Here is a 6,837-nt window from a genome sequence, read left to right as displayed (position 1 = left end):
TATACACACTATATTGCCAAGGTCAGCAGTGTAATGCAGAGTGCAGTGGTCAGTGGTGTAACAGAGAGTGCACAGGGCAGCGGTGTAATGCAGAGGTCAGTGGTGTAACGCAGAGTGCAGAAGTCAGTTGTAATGTATAGTGCAGAGGTCAGCTGTGTAATGCAGAGGTCAGAGATCAGCAGTGTAATGCAGAGGTCAGTAATGTAACGCAGAGTGCAGAAGTCAGCGGTGTAACGCAGAGTGCAGAGATCAGTGGTTTAACTCAGAGTTGGAAACTCAAGTAAGTGGACTGATTGAAGATTGGTTACACAGCCCATAAGAATAAATGATCTGCTCCTGATCTCTCTTGTGATAGGGCACACTGAAGCTCACAGCAATATAGTTCTCTGAATATATATATATAAATTGCAGACTTTCCAACATGACCCACTCCATACAAAACACTTGGCCCATGGGCTTGTATGAAATATCTCTAATGAAGAGTCTGGTGATTTCAATCAGAAAGTTAAAGCGAAGCCCGGAATTCTGTACCTTATCAAGTGGGTTACAGTGAAGGGCCTGAAACTTTGAGGCAGGGACTTTTGTAGATCAGAAAGTGTTCAAGCCTTGGTCTTGTGATTGGTATGCGAGGGTAGAGAGAATAACTGGTACAAAGCTATGAATATACTGCTGTTCATGGACCACAGCGCTGCCCATTGTATTCCGCAGTCTCGTGCTTCCCAGCCACAACATTTCATCATTGTAATTCTATCAGTACCCTCAGCTGTTAGCACGTCTGTGTCATCATGATCTGCTACAATCTCACATTACCTTTAGGTAATCTGTCACAGAGCACCTGTATCAGGAACCCCATAAAGAAGTGGATCTTAAGCACGAGGGTTGCAGCATTCAAATGTCTTTAATTAAAAAAAAAAAATCATACAAAAAAGCTTACCTAGGACATCGGAAAAAATGCTGTATATATTTTTTGGGTCCATTCCTGTGCATTGGCAGCCCAATCAAAATGAATGGGCCGTCTTAACACAACTTGCATTAACGTGGGTATGGTTATACAATGCACAGGAACAGACAATGAGCCCTTATTCATTGGATTCCAGTTCTTTCAATCATTGATGTGATGTTCGCACTCTCAGCCTCACACTGCACACAGATTTTCCAATTTGCTAGACAACAATCTAAGCACCAGCAGAGTGATCATCAGTGGGGCAGGTTAATATCACGATTAACCATTAACACACCAACACAGTAGTTGCCACATGTGTTTTAACAAAAACATGTGCCGGTCACAGCATCTGTGGTTGCAATTCTGACCATTTAGAAAAAAGTCTGTATTATTCGCTGCCATGCCCAGATATGTTGCTTTCTTTAAAGAGGCAATAAGTCCAATTAATTTGTGATCCGAGCATTCAGAGATTCAGCAAATGGTTTTTAAATATTGTTTCAAAGACAAAAGTGCAAGAAACTCTTTATAGAAAAGAAAATGACAAAACAGACAGTTCCCAACAGTAAAATAAAAAAGGAATAAAAATGGAAATCACTTAGCAACATTCGCCTGGTCTTTGGTTCCATGCAGAGTCCATTTTGCTTGAAGAGCAGTCCAATCTGATATATCAGAGTCACTGGCTCCCATAAATGACTCTTAGCGCTGCATAGTTCAGATAATAGGTGGGAGCTGCTGAACTGCAAATTAAGCCATTTTATTCTGGTCACTACAGACGGCGTTTACAGATTTCACACAATGAAAGGGTCTCCAAAGGGTCCTTTCAACATCTCTTCAGGGGTGTGCTGAAGGGTTGTTGAAGTATTTTATTGCTATTGTATTGTATGCTCCAGCAGGCACACACTTAATGCCAAAAGTTCTAGCAATATCTCCTGTATATTTTCAGATGATAGAGTTTTACAATCTAACAACCAACAGATTATTGATCAGGATGAAATCCAACCATGATATATTCCAGAGGTATGTTTCTCCTAGGAGGGCCAAAGTGTCTCATCAGCTTTCTGGATTTGGTAATATAGACATGCTTGGTGTCTAACGGATTGTTATTTTCTTTTTAGAAAATCTGTTATCTTCTTTTTATGAACATAACTTCAGTACAGAAGGAATTATGGAGAGTGAATGAAACTTAACTCTGAAGTTCAGCTGTAGGGTTTTATAGGAAAAAACCTACAGGGTTATTCACAAAAGGGTGAAGAGTTTGGAGAAGGCAGGAGAAGTGAACAATCTAGGACAACATAGCTGAACTGGAAAGTGAGCTGAATTGGAGAATTTTTCCAAATCAGCTATTTTGGCCTAGATTGTTCTCTTCTCCTGTCTTCTCCAAACACTTTATCCTTTTATGAATAATCCCCTATTATCACAGATGTGTATTTCAGAGTCACATACCAGGCTATTTCTAACCGGTTTATGAAAGCCATTTATAAACAGGTTCATTAGGTATTCTGCAACTAATGGGCTAAGTAGGGTTTGAAGTTTCTGTATTCCTCTCTAGATGATCTGTCTTCAAGAGGAACTTTACCCATATCTTTAAAATAACAACAAACACACCTGTAGAAATGTTTAGTAATGACAATCTACAAATACATACAGATAGATAATTGCCGGCTTTGTATTCTTTGCATACCTTATTTCTATTTTCTTCCCCAGTCTTCAGACAGTGGCCATGTTAACTAAGGGCAGATCACTCGATCTCCCTTTCATTACTGCAACTCTGGCACATGTGACTAGGACATGTGACCATACATATCATCTCAGGGGAGGAAAATGCCTTGCCTGAGATCTCGTGAGATTACAGATGAGATTTCCCAGTAATGCTCTGCTGATGTAACCTTCCCAGGAAGCACCACTTGGGCACGATTACATCATGTGTGCCAAAGTGGACAAGGAGGTAGATGAACTCTTTGTTTACCTAATGAATGTAAGATGATTTTAAAGGCTGTGACACACTGCACGCGAAGCCGTGCAGAGCGAAGCAAAGCTATCCGGCACGGAGCTTTGCGTGCAGTGTGTGAGCTGAGTGCAGTCAGATGATTGACAGCACCTTCAGCCAATCGGCTCGTCCATAACAGCTGTCGCATCGTGACGCGCCGGTTTATACGCGCGAGCCGATTGGCTGAAGTTGAAATTGTTCATCTCGGCATGCTCAGCTCCGCGAGCTCTCGCAAGCTGAGGTGCCGAGCAGAAAATTACATGACACACTGCTCGCAAAGGCAGCGCGCCCCCGCTCCGCGCTGCTTCGCATGCAGTGTGTCACGGCCTTAAATCAGAGCTGCATGCTTCTGTGATTTGTAGCAAAAGGGGGTAAGGGTCCACTTTAAGCTGAACTGTGATGTGTTACCCCCCATGAATGCCTAGCACAGATTGAAATCTCACTGTTTCCAGTATGACCCCGCCATCCATTTTCCTCACTCGGTTTCTATGTTTGGGGTTTGTCAGACTTCATTATTGTTACAATAGAGGGTCAGCATCACATATGGCTACAAGGTACCTAGGGCAGGCAACAAGCAAATGCAATCTGCCAGGGAATGCCCACTCCTCCACACTGACACCTGCCCATGAAGGCATTTTGATATTTGCATATATTTCCAAAGAGCCAGCCCACTGCTTGTGTCAGGGCTGAGTACTCTTCAGAGGAGTACTGAAAAGAAAGCTGTGATGTTTTTAGGATGCTATGTACAACACCTTGCTGGCCCCTCCCACCAGACATGATCTGTCTGCATTGCATCAAGAAGCACAGAGAACCATGGATTACGTCATTGGGTCTTAGAACTTCCTGAATCGCTGAGCTGTGAAAATATCCAGAAAGCTGCAAGAGGGTTAGGCCATCACTGCTGCTCGGCCCACTTGCTCCAGGTCAGTCAAACATGCTAAAGCCACAACAGCCAGTTGGTGGTCAGCATGACAGCCAACATATTTCTCTCATGACAGGTGCCCTTTAACCTGCAACTTGAGCTATGTCTTAGGGTTCAAATGACCTATACCGAGGAGTGAATGTGACTTCAACACAAGCTTACTACTGGCATTGAGTCCGTGTAACTGCTCCGCTCAATGCCATGGTCATTAAACCAATGGAACCGAGACCCGTAAAGCCTGTGAATATACCTGAGCAGGTATTACACAATCAAACCTCCCTTTTTTTTTGTAGCATTCTCGTGTTTGGAAGTCACAAATGTTATAATTTAGGAATGACTACAGGCTTCCTGCCTAACCAAGCTTTGGGCCACATATTAAAAAGCAGCATTTGGTAAATGTACAAGGACGCTCATTCCTTTCGTTCTGCCTCCTCTGTGGTCTGATCCGCCGTAGGCTCTTCAACAGTTCTGCTGTTGGTCTCAGATCCTGTGTTGCTGTCACTAGTTCCTTCATCCAGTGTCCTGTCCACAGCCTCCTGTCCACTTTCCTTGTCTTCAGGAGTTGATGTCCCCTCCTCTCCATTTTGCTGGCTTTCACTAGTTTCTTCTGCAGGGGCAGAGATGGGGTGTCCTCCGTCTCCATGGCAGTTTCTTCTTCTTCTGTCTTCTCTTCAGACTTTGGTGCTTCTTGCTCCTCCTCGGCTGCCGTGGCAGCTGCTTGAATCTGGTTGCGCTCAGCTTGCTCTGCTGCTCTCTTCTCTCGTTCCTCCTGCCGCTTGCGAGCCTGTTCCTCAGCCTGGGCTATTTCTGCCGCAATCTTGTCCATGTCCACCTCCACTTTTAGGCTGCACAACCTTTTAAGCTCATTGCTGAAAGCTTCAGTACTTTCTAAGAACTTCCTTTTCTTCTGATGACGATCTTCAATCTGCAATAACTCAGCTTCCAGTTTCCGCTGATGCACCATGAGGGACTGGACTTGTCTCTTAAGAACCTGCATTCTGGCTGTTGTGACCACAGACCTCACGTCTGGGACTATGCTCTCACGCAAGATCTCACTGATTAATCGGTGATTCCTCTGGAATCGTGCCGCAGCACTGTGCTTCAGAAAAACCATCATTGTAGTCATCAGAATCCTCAGCTGGCTGAATACTCATATAAGGTTCTCCTTTGTCTATGCGGGACTGGGGCTGGCGACTTTCTTCCTCTAGGGCAGCTTCAGCTCTGCTTTTGGCATTGATGTAAGCGAGATAAGCAGGCGAGTTGTGGTAGGTTTTCATTGATTCATTGTACTCGATCTTTTCAGCTTCATATTCGTTTCATATTCAGACCTTTCCGGCTGTATCTCATGTATGGCATCAGTGGCTTATCAGGGGGCTTTGGTGGTTTTGGCATGGTAATCCCAGATGAGGCCAATACCCTGCTGTTGCTGGCTGGGTTTCCTCCCAGCCTGTAGTAGTCAAGATGGCTGTATGGATTGTATCCCACAAACCCTGGTGTGCTGGGCAATTGTGTTGCGGGTGCCATGGTAGGAGGCGGAGCATATGACGGCCACTTTGACATGATTGCCAATTATTTTATTCACAGTTCACAATGAACCTCCCACTCCGGATTCTTTGTTGACATAATTGGGTCTTAAATGAGATATGTTAGGTATGTAAAGTAAGAAAATTTAAAGATTTTATTTAGAAATGTAAATAGCGACAGGCGTTGCTTCCACCATCATTGCTGGATGCTGAGCTTTCACTGAGAGCCTTCCAATCTTGTGCCATCCTGCACACTAAAAGCCTAAAAGTCTGTACAGCCACATCATCATACTCCACAATTGCCTGTATCCCTCATAGAGTATCATAGAGTCAATGTCAGGGTTCCACCCAGACTTTACTGGTTTGCAGCATTCTGGCTTGGCTGCCATTTTACTCACCTGTTTCCTTCCTTGCTTGAAGCAGACTCTGGAATGTTGCTCACTACTCCCAGGCTCCCTCTTATGGCCAGATGGGAGAGCATCATCTGAGTGAGTCAGATGGGAGTTTCCTGTGTCTGAGTGATGATGTCACCCCACTCACCATATATATATATATATATACCAATCAGTCCAGTCTGACCTTGCCCTTGCGTGGTCTTCCTGCTAGTGCTTTCCTGCTGCTCTGAGTATCCTGATTCTGTGTATGACCCGATCCTGGCTGACATTCTTCTCAGGCTCCTGCTCCTGGCTTTTTCCTTACAACGCTGATTTCCTGGCTCCTGGCTTGTTCCTGAAAACGCTGATTTCCTGGCTCCTGCTCCTGGCTTGTTCCTGACGACGCTGATCTCTGTGTTCCTGACCTGGCTTGGACGACTACCCACTCCGGCTCTCGACTCTGGCTGGTTCCGGTTTTAGATTCTGCTTGCTCCTGTGGACACTGTTCTTAATAAATATTTTAACTAGCACATTATGCTTGTCTGGTTTTCAATGTGCTCTGACAGACAAGCAGCAAACAGCTGCTAAACAATTTAAAGAATTCATCCATTCGCATGGACTGACAAAATGGCACCAGGCGCTCTCCTTACTCTAGAAGCGGTGCATACTCAGCCTTCAGATATCAGTGAACCTGAGGTTGTAGGGGGGAATTGGGGGTGAGATAAACCACAAAAGCTCAACCTGAAACAGGTAAACTCGCAATTCCTGGAAGCAATTACACCTTTGTGTAACACATCTTAAGGAGGGAAATTAGAGGAAGTTAATGTTGATAAGGTTTCATCTGCCATGACTGGCAGGAAGAGCATGATAGAAAGAGAAAATAGACTTTCCTCCCTAGAAGGTGCCTTCTTCCCTATTCCTTTCAGATTGTCAGCAACTAAAAGGAAAGTTGATTTTGGCCAAAAAGGCTGATGATCTGGAAAAGCATCTGCAACAGAATCATATCCGTATTATTGGACTCCCAGAGGGGGACAGCTCACCTGCGTGCTATTGAAAATGGGGAAGTGTATCCACTGCTACGGAACAGG

The 6,837-nt window shown here is 44.5% G+C and overlaps 1 pseudogene; it reads right to left on the bottom strand.

Moving 5' to 3' along the window:
- Positions 1 to 4,170: 4,170 nt before the first annotated feature.
- On the bottom strand, positions 4,171 to 5,463 carry LOC108800945 (annotated as a pseudogene).
- Positions 5,464 to 6,837: the final 1,374 nt, after the last annotated feature.

This window comes from Nanorana parkeri, unplaced genomic scaffold, assembly GCF_000935625.1.
Source record: "Nanorana parkeri isolate BGI_ZX_2015 unplaced genomic scaffold, ASM93562v1 scaffold2177, whole genome shotgun sequence".
Taxonomy (NCBI): Eukaryota; Metazoa; Chordata; class Amphibia; order Anura; family Dicroglossidae; genus Nanorana; species Nanorana parkeri.
Note: the sequence above shows the minus strand (reverse complement) of the source record. Positions and strands in the feature narration are given on the sequence as shown.